Source organism: Pinus tabuliformis, chromosome 2_1 (genome assembly GCF_031772625.1).
Source record: "Pinus tabuliformis cultivar Carrire ecotype Pingquan chromosome 2_1, CPIR1, whole genome shotgun sequence".
Lineage (NCBI taxonomy): Eukaryota > Viridiplantae > Streptophyta > Pinopsida > Pinales > Pinaceae > Pinus > Pinus tabuliformis.
In genome coordinates, this window is record NC_142299.1 from 398,271,873 (window position 1) to 398,281,741 (window position 9,869).

A 9,869-nucleotide genomic window follows, 5' to 3' on the forward strand; every position below is an offset into this window, starting at 1 on the left:
GGACAAGGCAAGCGCGGTTAGACAGCGGACAGGTCACCCGGCGGACAGTGTGACGGAGGGGCACGGGTCTGCACTGGCGGGCGCGGTCATACAATGGGCGGACGACCCGTGGGCGACCCGTGCACGATAGGCGGGCGACCCGCGGGTGACCCATGCGATGAGCGGGCAATGATGAACGGCGGTTCTGGGCCTGCGACAAACAATGCGATGAACAACAAACAAGTACGATGGAACACTTGGAAAAATAATGCGAAATGGAAGAAGGCCGAAGCCTTATACTTGGTGTAGAGGAGGCTTTGCCCATGGGCAAAGGCCGACTTACAAAATATTAAGGCAGGGGCTTGTAAAATAGTTTTATGGGGTCGGCCTAATGGCTTGACACCCCTTCACCAAATGGCAAGCAAGTGTATATATGGATGGCACAGAGCTTCATTTGGGAACAGTTCGATCAAGCACTTCGCTCTCTCTTCTACGATTGGAGCAGAGGTAAAGGAGGCGCAGTTGAAGTGCGCACATCTCATGCGCATAAGTGATAAGTGCGCAGATTTTACCAGAGCTTGACGCGGGTAAAACGAAGGGCGATCTTAAGGCAGTTTTGTGCAGAACCGAGTTGGAGGAGTTCTGGTGTCTCGGGTGAGCACCCTCCTACCGAGTGAGGTTGGCATATGGTTGTAAAGGCTGTCTTGCCTTGATTGTAAATATTTCTAAGTGTTGGCCTTGGATTCTGCCAGGCACACTTGTATGATGTATTATTGAAGATTTTCATAATATATTTTTATCGGACAGACTTGTTCGGGAGTTTCCCCTCCCTTTATACTTGTGTGCAATTGTTATTGTTCTGGTTAATTGCATATTGGTTAATGAATGTGTATGGGCTTCATTAAGTATAAAGGTTAATGCATTTTACTTGGTTGCGAAACAAAAACTAAGTATGTTAATGTGGAAAGGCGTAGTCCATGTGCACGAGTATTGTTAAAAAGAAAGTGTACGGTGGTGCCGCACCTCGCCGGACACGGTTGGAAGACTACCGCAGGCTGGGGGCATGACAGGTGGTATCAGAGCCCGGTCTAGAGCTGGCAAGCAGGGTTGCTCACACACTTGGAATTTAGCAGTTGACAAGGTTCTTGCAGGTGAAGGAAACCATTTCACACGAAGTGAAACAAGGGTTGGTTCTATTGCAGGTAACTTGGGGAAGCCATTGAATGGTTGAAACTAGGTCGCAGAAGGGCAATAAGTTGTTAGAAATGGCAACTAATTCTCAGGCTGGGTCTAGTCACACAATAAAAGACACAATGAAGGATACTACTCTTGGGTTCATGGAGAAAGTGATTGAAAGAATGGAGACTTTGGAAACTTCTTGGAACCAAGATGTGGACTCGCTTGCTAAGGAGCGAGAAGCCATCTCAAAGGTCAAGGAAGAGTTTGAAGAACTCCGAACACAGCATGATGAGCTCAAGGCACAGTATGAGTACACTGATCTTATGTGTACACAACTTGAAGTAAGGGTCAAGGAGGTTGAAGAATCAAGGGATCAGGGTCTTGCAGAGATCGTGAACTTGAAGGGAACTCTTGACAAAGTGAATAAAACTCTTGATGAAGCCAAAGATGAGATTGCGGTATTGAAGAGGGCCGTGAGACATAACTCAGGTGGAGGAGTGCCTCATGTGAAAGTCAAAGAACCGGAATCTTATGATGGTACAAGGAGTGCAAAGACTCTTGGCAACTTTCTATGGGACATGGAACAGTACTTGGAACGATTGAGTCTACCTGATGGGGAGACACAAGTCAAAGTGGCTGCTCAATTCTTGACAAAGGATGCTAAGATGTGGTGGCGAAGGAGGGTGGATCAGGTCATCAATGGCAATGCTGATGACATCACTTCGTGGGATGATATGAAGAAAGCCTTACAGACCCATTTCAGTCCTCAGGATGAAACATGGGAAGCAAGGACAAAGATCAAGTTCATCAAGCAAACCGGGAGCCTACAAGCATACCAGCGAGAGTTTTCAAGTGCAGCTCTGGAACTTCCCGACATGGCAGAGAAGGACAAGGTGTTCAACTTCATTATTGGGTTGAAGCCTTGGGCACACAATGAAGTGAAGAGGCAGAAGATTAGAACACTTGAGGAGGCTTTTGTTGCGGTTGATAGGTTGGTGGACCATTATGATGAGACTTCTAATGAGAAAAAGAAGTCCGACAAGCCGAAAGAAAAGAAAAAGGATGATGCTTCGAAGACGGATGATAGTCCGAAAGCGAAGAAGCCTTTGAAATGTTGGATATGTGCAGGACCACATGTGGTGAAGAATTGTCCCTCTAAACCAAAGGTGGCCACTGCTGCACAATCTGATGATGATGACAATGCTTCTGTGGGGATGATGCAGATACTTGGTGCCTCTGCTACTACGGAAGTGAATTCTAGAAGAGATCCGGAAAGGAACAGGTTGGAGTATGTTCAGATGAAGGTTGGAAGTGCTGATGTACTCACTATGGTGGATAGTGGGGCTTCACACAACTTCATGAGTGAAGATACTGCGAGAAGGATTGGGCTGAAATTTGTACCGGTGAAGGCACAAATGAAGACAGTGAATTCTCCTCCTATGGGAATTTTTGGTATAGCTGAACAGGTGGACACTACACTTGGTGAATGGACCGGAAAGGTGGACTTCACTATAGTGCGGATTGATGACTATGAAGCTATATTGGGGATGGAATTCATGAAACAATTTGAGGCTATGATTGTACCACATTTGAGGAAACTCTTCATTTATGATGGAAAGGAAGATGTGCCCATTGGTGTTCCAACCATTGGTGTGGCAAAACCTGATCATAAATTAGGAGGAATGCAAATGGAGGATAAGGAGAAAGTGAACAAGCGGTTGTCCACTGTAGAGGCAAAGCTTGTGGAACAATCATTGGTCATTAGATCACTTTCAGATAGCATCTTGGACTTATCAAGAAGGCTAGAGCTAGTGGAGGACGATGACGATGATGTGGATGAGATATATGTGAGGCCGAATATCCAGAAGGAAGATTGGGAGGCATATCTACAAAGGATGGAGGTTGAGGATCCTGATAGATGGATTGAGCTGATTAGTGAGGGAGAGCCTTCCGGCTCTTCTACCTCCACATCTTCTTAGATGACATAGAAGATGGGGTTCATTGTTAAGCTGCTCATGGCAGTGAGCCCTTAAACATGTTTGAGCAGGTATGACTAATGGTGCAGGGATGGCTTGGCATCAAGCATCATGACATGCTGCAGATGGATGGGGTTTCCATGAGACTGAGCATGGACAGTTTTACACATAGTTGGTGATGACCTGATGGAGATGGGGCTTTATATATGTTGCAGTGATGTTTGCCTTATATGAAGGAGTCTACATCATGACGATCTTGGTGGAGTGCTACCGGGATGGTGTGTTGTCGAGGACGACAACGATTTTAGGTGGAGGAGGATGTAAGGCCCTCGCGACTTGGGCAAGTGCGCGACGGGCGGGCGCCCGTTCACACGGCGGGCGGACGCTTAACACGGTGGGCGGACACCCCCTTGCACGCTAGTGCGGGTGTGGTTGCACGATGGGCGGGCGCTCCGTGCATAGCGACACGACGGATAGGGCGACAAGCTGGTGCGGGCGTGGGCGTGCACGACGACCCGGCGGAAAAGGCGACGAGCTGGTGCGGGCGCGGGCATGCACGACGACTCGACGGAAAAGGCGACGAGCTGGTGTGGGCACCGGCGTGCACGACGACCCGACGGAAAAGGTGACGAGCTGGTGCGGGTGCGGGCGTGCACGACGACCCAGCGGAAAAGGCGACGAGCTGGTGCAGGCGCGGACGTGCACGACGAACCGGCGGAAAAGGCGACGAGCTGGTGCGGGCGCGGGCGTGCACGACGAACCGACGGAAAAGGTGACGAGCTGGTGCGGGCGCGGGCGTGCACGATGACCCGGCGGAAAAGGCGAGGAGCTGGTGCGGGCGCGGGCATGCACGACGAACCGGGGGACAAGGCAAGCGCGGTTAGACAGCGGACAGGTCACCCGGCGGATAGTGCGACGGAGGGGCGCGGGTCTGCATGGGCGGGTGCGGTCATACAATGGGCGGACGACCCGTGGGCGAACCGCGCACGATAGGCGGGCGACCCGTGGGCGACCCATGCGACGAGCGGGCAATGATGAACGACAGTTCTGGGCCTGCGACAAACAATGCGACGAACAACAAACAAGTACGACGGAACACTTGGAAAAATAATGTGAAATGGAAGAAGGCTGAAGCCTTATACTTGGCGTAGAGGAGGCTTTGCCCATGGGCAAAGGCCGACTTACAAAATATTAAGGCAGGGGCTTATAAAACAGTTTTATGGGGTCGGCCTAATGGCTTGACACCCCTTCACCAAATGGAAAGCAAGTGTATATATGGATGGCGCAGAGCTTCATTTGGGAACAATTCGATCAAGCACTTCGCTCTCTCTTCTACGATTGGAGCAGAGGTAAAGGAGGCACAGTTGAAGTGCGCACATCTCATGCGCATAAGTGATAAGTGCGCAGATTTTACCAGAGCTTGACGTGGGTAAAACGAAGGGCGATCTTAAGGCAGTTTTGTGCAAAACCGAGTTGGAGGAGTTCTGGTGTCTCAGGTGAGCACCCTCCTACCGAGTGAGGTTGGCATATGGTTGTAAAGGCTGTCTTGCCTTGATTGTAAATATTTCTAAGTGTTGGCCTTGGATTCCGCCAGGCACACTTGTATGATGTATTATTGAAGATTTTCATAATATATTGTTATCAGGCAGACTTGTTCGGGAGTTGCCCCTCCCTTTATACTTGTGTGCAATTGTTATTGTTCTGGTTAATTGCATATTGGTTAATGAATGTGTATGGGCTTCATTAAGTATAAAGGTTAATGCATTTTACTTGGTTGCGAAACACAAACTAAGTATGTTAATGTGGAAAGGCGTAGTCCATGTGCACGAGTATTATTAAAAAGAAAGTGTACGGTGGTGCCGCACCTCGCCGGACACGGTTGGACGACTACCGTAGGCTGGGGGCGTGACAGGCGCCCTCATGCAGGTGCCACCCGGGCCACCTGCGCCCTCGCCCAGCAGGCAGGGCGATTCGCGCCCCTCGTGCAGGCGCAGGCGCCCTCGCCCGCCCGCAGGCAGGGCGATTCTGGGAATCGCCCTGCCTGCCGGGCGAGGGCGTGGGCGGCCGGGTGGTGCCTGCACGAGGGTGCCCCCCCTCGTGCAGGCGCCACCCGGGCCGCCCGCGCCCTCGCCCGGCAGGCAGGGCCATTCCGGGAATCGCCCTGCTTGCCGGGCTAGGGCGCGGGCGGCCCGGGTGCTCCTGCACGAGCCCCGCTCATGGGGCTGAGGGAGGGTGGGTGAGGCCGAGGGCAGAGGGTGGGTGAGGCGGGCGGGAGAGTGAGGCCGAGGGCAGAGGGTGGGTGAGGCGTGCGGGCGGAGGGTGGGTGAGGCGGGCGGGTGGGCGGGTGAGGGCGCCAGGGGGTGGGTTTGGCGGGCGGGTGAGGGCGCCCGGGTGTGGGTTGGGCGGGCGGGTGAGGGTGCCCGGGGGTGGGTGGGGCGGGGGTGAGGGCGCCCGCGGGTGGGGCGTGCGGACGGGCGGGTGAGGACGCACGCGGGCGGGTGTGGCGGGCGGGCGGGCGGGTGAGGGCGCCCGTGGGAGGGTGGGGCGAACAAGCGGGCGGGTCAGGGCAGGTGCGGGCGGGTCGGGGTGGGCGAGTCGGGGCGTTCGGGGGCGGGAGGGTCAGGGCGCCCGCGGGCGGGTCAAGGCGGCTGTGCCGTGCGGGCGGGTGGGTCAGGGCACCCGTGGGTGGGTGGGGCGTGCGGGTTAGGGCGCCCGGGGGTGGGTGGCCCGCCCGAAGGGGTGAGGTGCCCGGGTGAGGGCGCCGGGAGGGGTTGGGCGGGCGGGCGAGGGGGGGTGTGGAGCACCCACTGGTGTTAAGAAAATGAGGTTGACCGGGCCCACCATGCTCAGGATTTTTCATGAAACTAATTTAATATGAAAGTTTTCAAGAAAAAAATTTAACTTACCTTTTAATTGCGAGAATTCTTCGTTGATTTTGTTGTTGATAGCGATTTAGCTGCTCCACAAATTCACGACCTCTTTCAACGATTTTCAGAAAGCCTGGATGTGATGTTAGTAATAGTGATAATGAAATTTTAATATGTAAGTGAAGTTACAAGGATGTTTTACTGTACGGTTAATATGGGATAATTTGTTTTACAATATTATAAAGTGAATATTATTGATTTGTTTTACAACGGGTTGAATGTGGGATAATTTGTTTTAAAATATTTTAAAGTGAATATTGTAGTATTGGAAAGCGAATATTATATGGTTTAACTATTATAATAATTGTAGAAGTTGTAGTATACAATTTTAATTATGATTTCATAAAAAAAATTAGTTTACATTTTCCAATAAATTGTAGAACAAAGTAATAAAGGTAAATAAATTTAACAGATTTTTTGGAGGGAAATATTTTCGCGAAACTTTTTGGAGGGAAATATTTTCGCGAAATTTTTTGGAGGGAAAATTTCATTCTTTAAGCTATATAATATCTTTAGGAGACTCTCCATTTGTATCATTCAACATCTTCTATTTGAAAGGGATGGATTGTTCTGATAGTGAAGTTTCGATTTATACACCATCAACTTCTTCATCGCGTAACAACTCTATTCATATTGATGAACATAGCGGGAATTCTTCCACTATGAATAGAAAGTCATTTCTTCCACTTAGTCCTGATTCTAAGGACTATGAGAGCAGCACTGATGAAAGAGGGGATGGAGAATTTCAAATAAATAAAGAGTCACAGATTCCACTTAGTCCTACTTCTAAGGACTATGAAAGCCGCAGTGATGAAGAGCATGATGGTGAAGTTCAAAAGAACAGAGTGTCACGATGTCCACTTAGTCCTAATTCTGAGGACTATGAGAGCAGTAGTTTTGAAGAGCATGATGGTGAAGTTCAAAAGAATGGAGGGTCACGATTTCCACTTAGTCCTAATTCTGAGGACTATGAGAGCAGCAGTTTTGACGAGCATGATGGTGAAGTTCAAAATAATGGAGTGTCACGGTGTCCACTTAGTCCTAATTCCGAGGACTATGAGAGCAGCAGTTTTGAAGAGCATAATGGTGAAGTTCAAAAGAAGGGAGTGTCATGGTGTCCACTTAGTCCTAATTCTGAGGACTATGAGAGCAGCAGTTTTGAAAAGCATAATGGTGAAGTTCAAAAGAAGGGAGTGTCACGGTGTCCACTTAGTCCTAATTCTGAGGACTATGAGACACTACAACAAAACTTGTGATTAGCGTCCTTTTTTTCTTCCTTTTTTGCGTCTAGAGCCCATTTTTGGTGCTATTTGTGTCCATTTATCAAATATGGTGCAAAAATTGATGCAAATTTTGCACCGAGTTTTTCACCGAGTTTAGCACCAAATATTGTAATAGGTTTTGCATCAGGTTTTACACTAGGTTTTACGCCGGTTTTATGCCAAGTTTTATGCCATCCTTTGCACCATGTTTTGCATCAAGTTTGGAACCTAATTTTGTTTCGCCAACTTTTGTATCATTTATTGCATCCACTTTTTACACCTACACTTGCATCAACTTTTTCATCATCTCTTGCATCCTCTTTTGCATCATTTTTTGCATCCATTTTTACATCATTTTTGCATCCCCTTTGCATCAAGATTTTCATAAGGTTTTGTGTCTCATATTGCATCTACTTTTGCATCGAATTTTGTTGCATCAATTTTTGCTTCATATTTTTCATCCATTGTTGCACCCATGTTTACGTCCACTTTTGCATCCCTTTTTGCATCTTATTTTTCATCTTCATTTGCTTCTTTTTTTGCATCTATCATTACATCCACTTTTATTGTGACACTAATTGTACCATGTTTTGTACTTACTGTTGTACCCGCATTTGCTTCCAATTTTGCATCCATCTTCGCATCAACTTTTGCATTAAAATATTGCATCTATTTTTGCATCCACTTTTGTGTTGGGTTTTGCATCTCATTTTGTATCATCTTTTACATCTACTTCCATTGCATCCATATTTTTCATCCAATTTTGTTTCTGCTGTTGCACCCATGTTTGCATCCTTTATTGCATCTTGTCTTGCATCCAAGTTTGCATCTTTTTTTGTTTTTTTTATTACATCCACTTTTGTTGTGCCATATCTTGTGCCTATCATTGAAACCCACATTTTCTTCCAATTTTGCATCCACATTTGCGTCCTATTTTATGTCCAAGTTTGCACCAAATAATTTTTATGTTTTTTGCATTCCATTTTGCATATACTTTTACATCCACTTCTGATGTGTCCAATTTTGAATTTAATTTTGTGTCGACTATTGCACCCATGTTTGTTCCATGTTTACATCCATTTTTTAATCCAAATTTTCCTCCTTACATCCAAGTTTGTGTCTTTTTTTTTGTTCATTGTTGTATCCATATTAATTTCACAACAATTCATGCTAAGTTTTATGCCTACTATTACACCCATGTTTTCTTACACTTTTTCATCCATGTTTGCATCCTATTTTGTGTCCAATTTTGCATCTACTTTTCATCCACTTTTGTGTCAATTTTTCTGTCTTGTTTTGCATCTACTTATGTTGTGTCCACTCTTCATCCAATTTTACGTCTATTGTTGCCCCCATTTATTTTTTTTGAATTTTGCATCCATTTTCCAACACTCATATATTTTTTGCATTGATGATATTTCTTATAGCATTAACAATTATGAACAACTGATGACAATGTCAATAATTATGATGATGATGATAATGAAGATGATGACGATGACATGAATTTTGATTAATATTATGATAATCAAAATGATGGTAAAGATGATGGGGGTTATAATGACAATGATGATGGCGATGCTAATGACCTTAGACAATCTTCCCAATTTTTAAATGTTTTCATGGTCATAATCATAATCATTATCTTTAGAGTCATCTTCCAAGTCATCATCATTATCATTATTTTCATCTTGGTCATCATCAACAACAATAATGGCATGAATGATGATTATGATGTTCATGACGAAGTTGACAACAATGATGATAGAAATTACATTAATTATGATGATGGGGATGATGAAAATTATAATGACGATGATAATGGTAGTGATGATGATCATCATCTATCATCTCTAAAAAATAAAGTTGTCATTTATCTTGCATATATCATGTGTCCTAACAACCCTTTTTGAGCACTCGTAATATTTTTTGGGTTGATGATATTTCTTACAACACCTATAATTATGAACAATTGACGACAATGTCCATAATCATGATGATGATGATGACATGAATGGCGATTATGATGATAATGCAATGATGAGATTGATGGTGGTGATGATGATGATGATAATGAAGATGATGACACTCCCTCTAAACTAGGGAGATACTCATAATGAGACAAAAAAGTACTCTCAAGTTGAAATATTCATATAAGAAGGGATCTGGATTGATAAGAATCAACAATGATTTACATCATCGCAGCCAACATTGTCAAAATAGAAAGGCCTTGACTAACAACTTATATCTCTCCATTAGATCATAGCACAATGTTGGGAGGCATAAATTTGGACACCATTGCCTCTTTAAGCACTTACCGCACTAGGATGTTCATCAAGCATGTCCTCGCATGATCATTTCCTAATCCACTGTCATAATATTTGACACCAGGAAATGTCGATCCTCATGACTATTCTTATCTTGGATTAATGTACTTGACTTATGGCGGTTAGTCCTAGTCAAAGCACAAATTCTCAAAAAATATTGGTCCCATATGTTTATCTAATCCACCATTCTCCCTACTGGTGTCTTTAGTAGGCTTACGA